We start from the raw sequence: 15348 nt of genomic DNA on the forward strand, positions 1-15348 counted from the left end.
ACGTCCAGTGCGAAAGACGCTGCTTTTCGGCGGCAGGGGATTTCGGTCGCTGTAAAAAGCGGTTGTTTCAGAGTGAACTAGGCCTAAGAAAGTGTGCGTGTGCCTCCTCTCGTTCAGTCCTTGCAATATCCGCTGGGTGGCGGTGCTTCTATATGAGGAATATATGATGAAAATATTCGAGATGGTGAAATTTGCACATTCACGAGGGTCGACCCTCGTGAATGTGCAAATTATTGTCTCTGACAACACAAAAAAAAGGAAAAGCGGTTTCTTAAAATAGGGTTATTTGATGACCATTATTAAACTTCTCAGCGCGAAAACTTCCAACAACTAACGGAATAGATGAGGACGAGCGCAGACTTTCATCTAATTTTTTACTACTACGGCGCACATATATATGTTATTAAAAAAAGACGATAAGATCACTTGTTTATGCAGAAAGCAAATAACAAAAAACAAAAATACACACAAAACCAAAAAGTCAAAGTTGTTTTTTGTGGTTTTTGGTTTTTGCTTAAGCAAGTGATCTTGTCTTTTTTGCAACATATATATGTGCGTCGTATGGTAGTAATTATATAGTTAAAAATCTGCGCTCGTCCTTGTCTCTTGTGTTAGTTGTCGGAAGTTTTCGCCCTGAGAAGTTTAATAATGCACTACCAACTAGCCCAATCCCACACTTCACTTTATTTGAGGGCGCTGCTTTCGTTCGCACCTGTCCATGTAACCATCCATGCGTCCGTTATTCCGTCTGTCCTTTCGCGCGTGCGTCCATCCGTGCGTCCGTGTGTCCACCCGTACGTCCGTCCGTTTATGGGTTCATCCGTCCATGTGTCCATCGTGTGTCCATTCGTCCGTCCATGCGTCCATCCGTCCGCCCGCCCGTCGGTTCATTTAGTGAACACTCCAAGTACCATTATCTCGCATCTTTGTATCGCATATTTTCATCATGTAGAAGCACCACCATCCAAGGGACATTCAAAGGACAAAACAAAACGTGGTTACCTAATACTACGACGACGACTACTACTACATACATCTCGGGCGCACGACCCATGGCACAAGGAGTTTCGCCCCCAAAACCTTTTCAGATAAAATTCTCCCGCCAGGAATCGAACCTATGAATGTCTTCAGTTTTGACGTTAAGTGCTGGTCACTTTGTCCGGTGCTTTACCGACTACGCCACCATTTTTTTCTTTATGGTCGACTGCTCCACTTAGGCATTTTCGCAACACTACCCAAATTCACCTTTTATCTGTCTCTCATTCTCTCTCGCATGGGACTTTCTGTAGACGTGGCTAAACACTTAATGGCAGTGCCACCAACTGCGGGCGGTGACGTGAAGTAATTCAGCACGAAATTAATTCCGCCGATAAAGAAAGATTCGGCGACATCTCATAGCCGGCATGCTATTTTGGAGGTGATGAATGAAGTGTCTCAATATTATCGAAGAGCACTGGTCAAGCAAGCTCGCCCTCGACACGCTACCATTAGTTGCCCTTCACGTTGTGTTAGCTTGTGATCGCTAGTTTTAGAAGTGCTGCATCTTCTACATGCACGAATCATGTTCCGTTGCCTACTGTGCGACTAAATAATAAAACTGCATCAGTAAGCGCTGCAAAGAGGTAAAAAATATCCTTGAAAGCCTTCGCTAAGATATTATTTTCGGGGATATGCATGTGCGCATACGTGAGCCTTGGGTCCTTATTGCAGAACTTTGAAAATATAAGTTACCTTGTAGTGCACGCAATCAACAAAAAAAATGAAGACACATGCAGAAAGACAGAGCGCTCTGTCTGTCTGCATGTGCCCTCATTTCCTCCTGTTGTTTACGTTTGCTACAAGGAAACTTACTGAAGTTGTACTAGCAACAAGCCCGCATTCCAACTCTCGTCAACTTTATTTTAAAAAATGCGCTTCTGCGAAGGGCTGAATATCAGGCGGATGAGAGGTCTCAATTCGTTGTATAAGGTGTTTATGTGCAGATGGAGTCGCCAAAGAAGTCTGGCGATGGTGTGTTATTGAATGTGCCTTTTTCTGCATTCTTGCGCTGGTTTTCGCCGCTTTTTTCACATATATATATATATATATATATATATATATATATATATATATATATATATATATATATATATATATATATATATATATATATATATATATATATATATATATATATATATATATATATATATATATATATATATATATATATATGCTTAGAGGACGCGTTGGGACGAGCCTAAAATATTACAAAGGCGTGCAAGCGGTGCCTACACTTCGTCGTAGCAGCGTTGGCTTAGCCGCGTAGTACAGGTAGAGAGCAAGCGCGGTGGCGGTGCCCGAGAGGGGTTGGAAAGTGTTAGAAGTGAAGCCCGTAGAATTTTTGGAAATGGTAGCAGTACGCGCGACTCGATTTCTCGCGTCTTCTCGACCTCTCTGACTGCTAGCAGGTTTATTTTACATCGCTGTGGAAGGAAGAAGAAAAAGTTGTCACAGAGAACAGCCTCTGCTTCGAGATCTGTGAGTTTCCTAATTCTTTTGCCAAGATTTTTCAATAATCTACACACCTCGAAGGGGCGTTCCCCCTTAGAATGGGGGATCAAAACCCCATCCAGCAACCGGGACCGGGCCGACCACATTATAGTGCGTCTGACGCAAGTTCTCACCCCGGCCCAAGCGTGGCCCGCGTTGACAATTCTGATCACTCCTCCGTTGACGATATGGCTTCGGACAGTGACTACGTGGTCGTTCCAAGCCGACGCCTGAAGAGGAAAATCAGCCGGACATCGCCCACTAGCCGGCAAGCACAGACAAAGGCGAGTAGCATGCGGTCGTACACCATTTCGTATGTGTCGACATCGAAGACAGACATCTTGAACTCTCTAAATAGGCAGAGCCTGTCAGAGTACTTTGAGCTCATCGCTCCAGGGAAAGTCGTAGAAATACGCTTAGATAGCCGAAAGAACATACTGTCCATGGAGGTCACTACGAAGGCCTTATTGGACACGCTGAAAGCGATAGTTCGATTAGAAAACATTCCGGTTCGCGCATTCTCCGCGTACGACGAAGAAACGACAACAGGAGTTATATACGATGTGGATCAGGAGATAACAGACTCGAGTCTCGAGAAACTGCTGTCATCGTCGGCACAAGTGCTTGGCTTCAACCGCTTTGGACGCACGCGATGTGTTAAAGTAGTGTTTCAGTCGAGGACGTTACCCACACATGTAAAAGTTGGGTACGTGAGGCACTCGGTACGTCCTTACGTACCAAAACCTCTGCAATGTCATAAATGCTTGAAATTTAGGCACGTTAGTGCAGTTCGCAAGGGTGCAGTAACCTGCAAGCATTGCGGTGGCCATCATGGTGGTGATAACTGCAATGCTGTGGCCAAATGCCCAAACTGCTCAGGCGCCCACGACGCAACATCAAAGGAATGTCCCAAAATGAGGAATGAAATTAATATCCTGAAGAAGATGGTTCGAGACCACTCCACTCACAGAGAAGCTGCAAGGGCTGTACGGCACCGTAAACATCGTTCGCGACATCGACGCAAACAAAGCAGCAGTGTTCATAGCTTATCGAATTCGACACCCAAAACCATGCCCTCACCACCTCCTAGCCTACTTTTGTCGGCCAGAAAGGAGGATACAGATACTCAAGTGCCAATACCGTCCACGCAAGTACAATGTAACCAGTCATTGGCTCTCCCCACGTCGGAGACTCAGTGGTCTTCACTACCGTCAAGAGCTACGGTAGTGCCACTATCACATAGCGCCCCTACCCCCAATGAAGAAAACAAGAAGATAGACAACACAGATGTCAAGGCTATGCTTGAAAATTTGATGGGTTCGATGCGTAAGATTCTCAGCAGCCTGAACACTCCCACTGCTAAGGCGGCTGTGCAACTACTTGAGGTTTTGGAACCTCTTCTACTGGTTCTTCAGTAAGTGAACATGGCACTGATGTTCAAAGAGCGCATGCGCCAGTCGCTTGTTATGCAATGGAATGTTATGCATTGGAAGACTTCAGACAATGAGTTTTTAAATATCGATTTCCTGTTATCGTTATATGTGAACCGAATATGGTTTCACCTTTTCGTATATCTGGATATATCCAGCTTTGGTCCCGCAGTGATCAACGTACGAGCAAAGTTCTCGTTTGTATACGCCGTGATTTGACGTTCTTGAGACATGAAGTCGTGTCGCATACCAGCAATGATTACGTGAGCCTGACTATAACACATAAAAAGCGAAGATTCTCCGTAATAGGAGGATACATACACCAAAGCGCACAGATGGACTGCTTCCACCAGGGGACCATTCTTCAAGCTGCACAAAGGCCACACATTGTGATCGGCGATTTTAATGCACATCATCCTCTCTGGGGTAGCACTACATCGAATTATCGCAGATAGGATTTAGCCAATTTTATATACGACTATGGACTAAGCGTACTCAACGACGGATCACCTACATTTGTTCGTGGCACGTCCTACAGCAGCAGCATCGACCTCTGTTTCGTTTCCAGAAACCTTCTGTCTTCCGCATGTTGGTGCACAGATTTGGACACTCGCGGCAGTGACCACCTTCCAACCTATGTTCAGTTCAGGTGGTTTCACCGCACGCACACACGCTACATCCGTCAAACCGACTGGACACTGTTCAAGGCATCTGTCAAGTCTGGCTGTGAGCACGCGACTGATCCATCCGAGGTAGGGAACATCATTGCTTCTTCACTGTGTGACACAACCAAACAGGTTAACCTACCGATGCAGAGATCAGCAGTTGACTCCCAATACGAGTCCCTTCGTGCAATCCGTCGCCGTGCCAAACGCCGATACAGACGAACGAAGTCACCTTCAGACCTTTCCGCCTGTCGTCGAGCTCAACGACATGTTCTTCGGCATCTTGACAAGATTGACAGGCAACGTTGGAGAAATTTCTGTGAATCTCTGGACCCCAGGCAACCTCTATCTAAGATCTGGCGGGTGGTACGAAGTTTGCATACAACTCCCCAACAACGTCAACCATTTCAAGCTGTTGCTCTACATCAGGGACGGACAGAAGTTGAGATAGCCAGTGACTACTGTAGCCTCATCGTGGACACCACTGATGGTCTTGCCACTAATGAGCTTCTTACTACCATTGCGCCTCCATCGTCTGAACAGCGCCTTGATGCACGTTTTACAATACATGAGCTTGACGCTGCGATTTCTGCCTCCCACCGATCATCGGCACCAGGACTTGACGGAATCACGTATGCTGCACTCAACCATCTTGATACACAAGAACGACGTATTCTGTTATGTCGTTATAACACCTCATGGGAGCCAGGAGAAGTCCCAGCTAATTGGAAATGCAGTCGCATTATTGCATTGCTTAAGCCAGGGAAGTGTCCTCATGCACTTTCCTCCTACAGGCCAATCGCGTTAGCCAGCTGCGTCGGAAAAGTGATGGGAAAATAGTACTGGCACGAGTAGAGTGGCCTCTAGAGAGCAACAACTCTTTTCCTGCATTTATGAACGGCTTGAGAAGAGGCCGATCTGCCATTGATGGTGTGGTCGACTTCATCACCACCGTTTAAGAGGAAAAAAGCTGACGCAGACTAGTGGTGGCGGTCTTCTTAGACATTAAGGGTGCCTACGATAATGTGCTGCATTATGCGGTCCTTGACGCACTGGAAGATTTCGACATCGGTGGACGACTGTACGCTTGGATTTTTGGCTACCTTAGGGACCGCACCATTTACATGACGGCAAGTAACGGATACAACGATCGATAAAAGGTTCATCGTGGTGTTCCTCAAGGCAGAGTTCTCAGCCCGATCCTATTCAATGTCACAATGATCGGCCTAGCAGCAGAACTTTCCAGCACGGTGAAGACCACTGTATACGCTGATGACATATGCATATGGGCATCCGGAACTACTCGTCCGCAATTGCGAGCTCGACTACAGCGTGCAGTGACGATCACATACAAATATCTACGACGTCAGGGGCTCACTCTTTCAATCGACAAATGCGCAGTGCTTGCGTTCACGTGCAAGCATATGTCGTAATACCCGATATTTATTAATGGGACAGTGATACCTGCTGTAACGCACCACAAGTTCCTTGGGGTTGTCGTACACAGAGATCTATCGTGGACGAGGCATGTCGCAGTACTTAAACCTAAATTGAAGAGCTTTGCTCTCATTCTTCGCCACGCAGCAGGAGCAAGATGGGGCCCATCAGAATCATCACTACTTCAATTGTACAATGCTCTATTTGTGGGATACATTCGATACAGCATGCCGGTGCTTTCCAATATGAGACCTAGTTGTGTGAAGACACTAGAGAGTGTTCAAGCTCAATGCTTACGAAGATGCTTGGGTCTACCGCGCTGTACTTCAACAAATGGGACAATCGCAGAGGCTCGGACTTGTCCCATCAGTGTATACATGCTCTGCGAGCCACTTAGAGTTCACCTCTGATTACTGAGCAGACACAGACAGCACCCGCTGTCAGTACTACCCGCCACTCACCCAGATTGCAGTTTCTCAAGAGTAATATCGCGGCATGAAAATATTATACCATCAAGGTTTTCTCCGCCAAATGCCCCTGCAGTGCCTACATGGGTCCTGCCTAAACCACCTATCTCTTTTACGATACCTGGAATTACAAAGAAGTCGCTCATTTCTTCTGTTGGCCTCAGACAACTGACCCTATATCACATTTATACAACGTACAGTGATTCTCTGCACGTTTACACCGACGGATCTACCAGGCTAAACACTTCCGCCGCATCCTTTGTCATCCCAGACATGGATACCGCTCGACGATTCAAAGTGGACCATAAAAACGCATCAACTGCCGCAGACCTTGTCGCTATCCAAGAGGCAATAAGGTTTATTTCCGGAGAGCGACCTCGAGCCTGGACGATTTTCTGTGATGCCAAACCCGCTTTGCAAACCATTAATTGCATCATGAAGCAAGGTGCGTATTACAGCTTGGCAATAGAAATCACAGAACTTTTTCAGGTTGCTTCAACAAATGGCCGTCTTATAACTTTCCAGTGGATTCCCGCTCATTGCGGCGTGATGGGAAACGAAGAGGCAGACGCTGAAGCTAAAAATGCCTTAAGCAGTGCCCCTGAAGTACGCATTGCGTTTTCACGAGCTGACACGAACGCCCTGCTTCGCTGCGTGATGCGCAGCTACACACTTCAGCACTGGACCAAACCGGAACGGCGACACCAGCGACTTCACAAATGGGACCCGGAAATGAGGTTCCACATGCCTCCTAAATTGAAACGGCAACTCACAAGTATGATCCACCGCATTTGTCTTGGTGTAGCGTACACCAGACGTTACGCACATATCATCGGTCGCAATGACACCGGTCCTAATTGTGAACACTGTGATGTGCCAGAAACACTTGAGCACATATTTTGTGTCTGCCCAACATACGCACGTGACCGACAAACACTGATTTCTTCTACTGAACTATATCGCAGTTGGTCATTAACTGATGAGACCATGTTGGACCCTTGGCCAGACACCAACAGTGCAACTGCGGTCATAAGAGCAGTTATTACCTTTTTAGAAACAACTGGACTATGTGCGCGGCTATAAAACGTGTCTCAGCTAGAAAGAACACTACATACTCACCTGTCTATCTCACCATCGTCATCCATTAATCTTTTTTTTCCTATTTCCCTTCCCCCAGTGTTGAGTAGCAGGCTAGAGCAAGCTATCGCTCAGGCCGACCTCTCTGCCTTTCTGTAAATAAACTTACCTCTTCCTCCTTACATCGCTGTGAGTCCAAGTACACTTTCGTCTCCACCTGTCTAAAAAGTTTTCGGCATCCTGCGTCACTTTTAATATATTGACGATTATTTATTTACCGTCATATATCACTTAACCCCCGGTGACGCTAGTTTCTTTCGTTGAATAATTGTGACAAGTGCTTTAAAAGGTTGAAACTCAAGTGATACTCACGCAGGGCACTGGTAATTTTATGTAAAATCAAATGACCGATGCCGTTCAAACGCTTTCGTAAACAGGGTACTATACAAACGCGAACATATGGGCACAGAAACACCTCTGTCCTCCTTTGCCCTGTGCCCGCGATTAAAATTTATCTTATTCATGGGATGCGTAGAAGCCATGCTATTCCTATTTAATTTGTGTTAATTTTTTTTGACATGTTGCTGAACAGCTTGTTCGCCTTTTTTTTTTCTTTTTCGTAAAATGGTTCCCCAGTGAGCAATGCGGACTGGTTGAGACCAACCAGCGCTCACTGGCGCTCGCATATATTTATTTTCTTGCCTGACGCAGTCAGCTACTGCAATTTGACATGACCGAGGGTTATGCACACACATCCACCTGTACCATTTTCAGAGGTCGAAAGAAAACGACCTGAATAGATCAAGATTATTTATAAAAGTACAGTTAGGTTGCAAAAATTAAATTAAAAACTACTTTTATCATGGCGTTTTTTTTTTCGTTCGTACTGGGTGTGATAAGCGCAATGATGGCAATAGCTGTTTTTTACATTAAATGAACGGCCGAAACGAAATTTTCTTATGTTTTGATGCTTCAGTAATATCCACTAATGGCGGCGACAGACACCTGGTCTACAAGGGGCGAAGGGGGAAAGACAAGGTTTTTCTCACTTCAACGTTGGGCACCCTAAGGCGAAGTTGCCTCAATTATTAATTGTTGTTGTTTCGATCTTAGTGATCTACGAACCGTATTTGACAAACATTCGGCATTCACAATCTTCAGAGCATAAACACAGCTTCAGGATTCCGTTTAAGAAAATCGAAGCTGCACAACGTGTTTCAGAAATCTCCGCGGATAAATGCGTGAACAAGCCAAAGAGATGTAGCCTTGATTCAACATCTGAAAAAAGAGGCAGCAAAAAGAGCGCCAATGGGCAAGCCATATCATGCATAAGTGTACATAAGTTAGGACGTAGTGGTGGTAAAGGCTGTTACGTCACAGTGCAGGAATGCAGTCTATATCTAGTGTATTACACGCATAGCAATGGAGGAGAACACACGTCGTGCTGGATCAACAGTAAACTTTTTGAGCGCACCTGAGTTTCACTTTGAAAAGTAGAACGCGACCGCGTAATGAGGTCCCATGCCCATAGTTTCCTCAATAGCTAACCTCCCTTCAGATCTGGGTGCATGTCGAAACCACTCCGCAAGAAAGTCAAGCAGAGTGCACACAACACTAGGCGTTTCAAACTCTCGTAAAATGCCAATCACAAGTACAGCTGCGAAGTTCCCCCTGAGCAAATTTTTCTGCGGATCAGGGAAGAGCTTCGTCCGCCTACACAAGGCAACACGGAAGTGTACGTTGTGGCAACATTGTTCTTTTAGGCTTTCAATTGTGCGACGACTTGGCAAAATGTCAGAGCACTTTGTAATAAATGGGTGTTGAAAACACCCACCCATAAAGAAATGCGGTTGTTTTGCGTCTGGCATGACTCTACAATGTTTTCACGCAATATTCCAGAATTTTAGGGGATTTTTGCTACATGACATTGATACAGTGTTTTTTGTTTTTGCAGCAATCTTCAAGAAAATACGTGGCTCTGTGTTGAAACCCCTGCTTGCAGCAGGCTTGCGATAGAATATGATGGTTGCAAGCATTTTTGTTGCGCCTCTTTTGCATAAGTATCTGTTTTAGAGGCGAAGTGCCTTATGGCCAAGGCTTGTCCTTTTTTGTGTTCTTTATTGTCTCGTACAATACATGCAAATTAGATCATTATGTCCACCATATTATAGAGTTTCAAATAATTTACTAGAGGGGAGTCCGGCGCTGGCATCGTTCAGTGACCACGAAAACGATGGGTAGTCTTTAATAACCCTTGTGGGTAGTACAGCAATTTCCTGGTATTCGCGCTTGCCGGCTTTGAACACACTCGTGGCTTCGTTTTTTACCGTGTCTTGTTTTTGTTTCGAATGAAAGAACGAACCATTGCGAACTTCGTGACCTGATTTAGTTGGTGAGCCTAAAAGGTTTAGGCGCTGAAGTGCAACTGCTGTGCATTTCCTTTTTGTCGTTTCGTGAAAAAAGCAGCTCCAAACGGCGCGAAGCCGAACGGAGCCAGAAAAAAAACGAAGATTACACAAATTCGTATACTACCCTTGATCCTCACGCTCCCTTAAGCGCCGTACACTGCACTTTCCTTAGACACTAGCACCAGATTTTCTCCTATTGGGAACTTATAAGAAACATCAAGGCAGAACCCACGGAAGGTACCGACTACACGCCCACCATCCCTTTCATGAAGTAGGGAAGCACTCACGATTACACTATGCCATTAGCCATTCTGCTGACGAGCGAGGCAATCGTTAAACGTCTGTACGACATTATGCATACTTTGTTTGTCTTGTGATTGATGACAATGAAAAATAAGCGTGCTTCAGACCACACTTTATCTCGCTGCCGTGGATAAAAATGAACATTAACATGGTCTGGTGCAGCGATGGCTTAGTGGATAGAGCATCAGCCTCGCATGCAAGAGATCCGTAGTTAAAATCCCGGCGGTGCAACGCAGTTCCCGACCGGATAAAAAAAATTGCGTAGTAATAGAACTGCATTAGGAGGCCTGGGGTGCGGCCTCGCCGGTGACCACTGCCGGTAACGCATTCCCTCACCAGAGAAGGTTGGCCACACTGGTGCAGTATCTGGTCATAAACTCCCACATGCATATGTCAATTTACTCCCGCCTCTGAATCCCCAACGGCTTCGAAGCAACTGACCTCGGTGGTGGTCACATATGCAACGCAGCAGAGGGTGCTAAGAATTTCTGGGTCTGGACAGGCCACCATTGGAACCTGAACTTTGCAACGTTTAACGCTAGAACCTTATCTGGTAAGGCAAGCCTAGCTGTACTATTAGAGGAGCTAGAGGGTGTTAAATGGGATGTAATAAGGCTCAGTGAGGTCAGGAGGACAGATGAGGCCTATACAGTGCTACGGAACGGGCACGTCCTGTGCTATCGTGGCTTGGATGACAGAAGAGAATTGGGAGTGGGATTCCTTATCCACAGAAACATAGCTACCAGTATAGAGGAATACTATAGCATTATTAAAAGGGTGGTAGGTATCGTATTTAAACTCAATAAGAGATACAAGATGAAAGTGGTGAAGGCTTACAAGCCTACATCCAGCCATAATGACGCGTCAGCTGAAAGCTTCTATGAAGACGTGGAATCGGCAATGATCAAGGTAAAAACACCGTACACTATAATTATGGAAGTCTTCAATGCCAAAGTAGGGAAGAAGCAGGCTGGAGACCAGGCAGTAGGAGATTATGGTATCGGTACCAGAAATGCCATAGGGGAGCTACTAGTAGAATTCCCAGAACACAGTAATTTATGGATCTTGAATAACGTCTACTGAAAACGAGGTAACTTTAGGTGGACATTGAGGAGCCCTAATGGCGAAAGTAAGAACGAAATAGCCTTTATACTGAGTTCACACCCAGGCATCATGCAGGATGTGGAAGTGCTAGGCAAGGTACGATGCAGTGACCATAGAATGGTACCGTCTCGAATTCGTATAGACTTGAAGAAAGAACGACAGAAACTAATAGACAAGAACCCAATCAATGAGCTAGCACTGAGAGGGAAAGTACAGGAATCCATAGTCTCACCTCAGAACAGATACTCGGCTCTTATTGAGGAAACCAGCCTTAGCGTTGACGCAATGAATGATAATCTAAGAAGTATCATTCAAACATAGCGGAGTCAGACATAGCGGAATCAGGGCGTCGACGAAGCATATAAAACATCTTGAAGAAATGTACAGTAGATAACCACTACCATATTGCTTCATAAAGAAAGCAACAGAATACCAATCAAGAAGGGTGTAAGGTAGGAGAATACAACGTCCCCAGTGCTATTTACCGCGTGCTTACAGAAGCTTTTCCGAGGCCTAGAATGGAAACAGTTAGGTATAAAAGGTTATGGAGAGTACCTTATTTACCTGTACTTCGCCGATTGCATTGCATTGCTGAGTAACTCAGGGGACCAATAGCAACTCATCATTACGGAGTTGGACAAGTAGAGCAGAAAAGTAGGTCTTAAAAGTAATCTGCAGAAAACGAAAGTTATGTACAACAACCGTGTAAGAGAATAGCGCTTCGAGATAGGTAGTAGTGCACTTGAAGTTGTAAAATACTATGTCTACTCTGGACAGGTAATTACCGTGGACCCAAACCCCAAGACTTAAGTATCTAGAAGAATAAAAATGAGGTGGAGCACATTTGGCAAGCACTCTCAAAATATGACAGGTAGATTGCCACTATCTCGGGCGAAGCGTTCATTTGTTCGTTCGTTCTTGTTTCCATCGGTCCGTCCATGCGTCTGTCTGTCTGTCTCTGTGTCTGTCTGTGTCTGTCCCTGTGTCTGTCTCTGTGTCTTTCTGTCTCTGTCTGTCTTTCTCTGTGTCTCTCTGTCTCTGTGTTTCTCTGTCTGTCTGTCTGTCTGTCTGTCTGTCTGTCTGTCTGTCTGTGCTTCTGTCTGTCTGTCTGTCTGTCTGTCTGTGTGTCTGTCTGTCTGTCTGTCTGTGTGTCTGTCTGTCTATCTATCTATCTATCTATCTATCTATCTATCTATCTATCTATCTATCTATCTATCTATCTATCTATCTATCTATCTATCTATCTATCTATCTATCTATCTATCTATCTATCTATCTATCTATCTATCTATCTATCTATCTATCTATCTATCTATCTATCTATCTATCTATCTATCTATCTATCTATCTATCTATCTATCTATCTATCTATCTATCTATCTATCTATCTATCTATCTATCTATCTATCTATCTATCTATCTATCTATCTATCTATCTATCTATCTATCTATCTATCTATCTATCTATCTATCTATCTATCTATCTATCTATCTATCTATCTATCTATCTATGTAGCCACCTACGACTTTTAGCTCTCCTGGCCATTTGGGTAATTTGGGTAATGGTATCAGCATCAAATTTGGTGTGGCATAGCATGACCATATGAGGAGCATATTTAACTTGTCATAACATGAAAATCATAATATGTATGTCATGAATGCCATGACTTACACTCCATAGTCTTGGACCTTGTGGTGGCTTCGTTCACATGACATGTTCCAAAACTGGTATGGTATGACATGATTGCATGGCGAACACAGGCGACAGACCCTAACATGAAAATCATGACATGCCCGTCATTTAACAACACCACTACATGCCACGCCCATGAAGCGCTCCCGGCCATCTCGCTAGCGTCACAGTTACCATATTTGGCGTTCCAGTACGTGGATTTATGACGAAGGTATCTGACTGGTGCAAACATGATAATCATAAAATGTGTGTCATGTAACAACACGGCTACATGCCACGCTCAGAATATGGTGGCGGCCATTTCGCTAGCTTCAATTATACGAAATTTGGCAAGATAAGACGTGAAAGAATGTCTAAGGTGTGAGACTGGTGCAAACATGATAAACATAAGATGCGTATATTGTAACAACATCACTACATGCTACGCTCATGATGCGCTCGCGGCCGTTTCGCTAGCTTCACATAACCAAATTCGTTATTACGCGACGCGAACGGATACATAGGTAAGTGACACATCCCAACATGATAATCGCGACATGTGCGTCATGTAACAACATGACTACATGCCACACTAATGATGCGCTCGAGGCCGTTTCGCTAGCTTCACATATGCCGAATATGGTATTACGTGACGTCAATGGATGACAATAGTATGTGACTGGTGCAGTGCAAACAGAATAATAATGAGATGCGTGTCATGTGAGAACTTGTCATACAGCAGTCAAGGTGCCAATTCACTTCGACGTGACCCGGTGCGCGTGCACGCTGGCGTTCGTTTCGTCGCGTCACGCCGGCGTTGCCACGCTAGGCGCTGGTCCCGCCATATACTCGCACGTGCGCTGCGTTGCTTTGACGCATGCGCATTTCAGCGCGTCCGGCGTCCCTCCGTCTCGAAAAGAAGCAGGCGCAGCGCTGTCTGGATAACGCATTGGCGCCAAATGCAGCATGTCGCATTTCGCGCCCGTTTCCGTCGGGCCGCGACGACGGACGCTGGTCGCGCCGGTCGCGCTCGGCGTCAGACTGTAGAGTGCTCGCGTTTTAGATGCGGAGCATCTTATACTCGCGCCTTGTAGTGCGCCGTCCGCGCCGTCCGCGCCGTCCGCACCGCTTCTCGAACATTCGACAGTTGACGCGCGCGCATGCGCCGTCGCGCCGTCGCCCACTCTTCCACCATCTGTGCATCCCTTCCTCCTCTACACACCGCGCGCGCTTCACTCCTCCACCATCTGTGCACCCTTCCTCCTCTACACACCGCGTTCGACATCTACAATTCTCCTGATTCTCCAGTGGACGCGCATGTGGCGTCGCGCTTCGAGAACATTCAACAGCTGACAGTGCATGCGCCGTCGTGCTGTATATATACTCAAGGTCGGCGCTCGCTCGCTCAGTTGCCGCTCGTCGGTTGGTTTGTACGGCGCGTCGACGTCCAAGGTCGCGGTGAAATGAATTCCAACGAATCCACAAACACAATGATCGACGTCCCTTCGACCAGCGCCGCCCTTTCGCATACGTGTGTACGTGTTCACTCATTTAACACCCCCTCCTACAACCACGTTAACCAATTTAGCCATCGACCCAAGTAAGTCGCAATTTAACACCCCATTTCACAACCACGTTAACCAATTTAGCCATCGACCCAAGTAAGTCGCACTTTAACACCCCGTTAACCAATTATATGGTCCGCATCCTCCTCAGTGTTCCCCCGAGGGAAGCTGCGGGCCATTTTTTGCTAACGTAGCGTCGCTGTGCCCAGCGTTACTTAGGAGTATATTGGGCCCTTCCTAATGCACTGGAGGCCATTTCGCTAGTTCTAGATATTTCAAATTTGACGTTACGTGGCGTCGATGACTGACAAAGGTATATGATTGGTACAAACATGATAATCGTTCAGCAGGTCATTGATTCACGTCTACACTGATTATTTCACCGCACGTCTGACGTTATATCGAATAGTCCTCTCGTATTACTGGCTGAAACTTGTTCGTGAGCAGAAGCTCCGCGTCATGTCACCACTTCAAATTCTACGCTAGCACTCCTCTTTCAACACAGCGTCTCTTATTGAGACCCAATTCCAAGCCTGCCGTGCGCCTCATACGGGATTTCGTTGCGAATATCATTGTTAATCAAGAGCGCCGACTATTACTGCATTCATCACCCTAAACAAGCAAACAAAGAAGAAAATAAAAATGAGATAACTTGCACTAGTGGCACAAAGATTGAGTCACATCGGAG

This window comes from Rhipicephalus microplus, chromosome 7, assembly GCF_043290135.1.
Source record: "Rhipicephalus microplus isolate Deutch F79 chromosome 7, USDA_Rmic, whole genome shotgun sequence".
In the NCBI taxonomy this organism is placed as follows: Eukaryota; Metazoa; Arthropoda; class Arachnida; order Ixodida; family Ixodidae; genus Rhipicephalus; species Rhipicephalus microplus.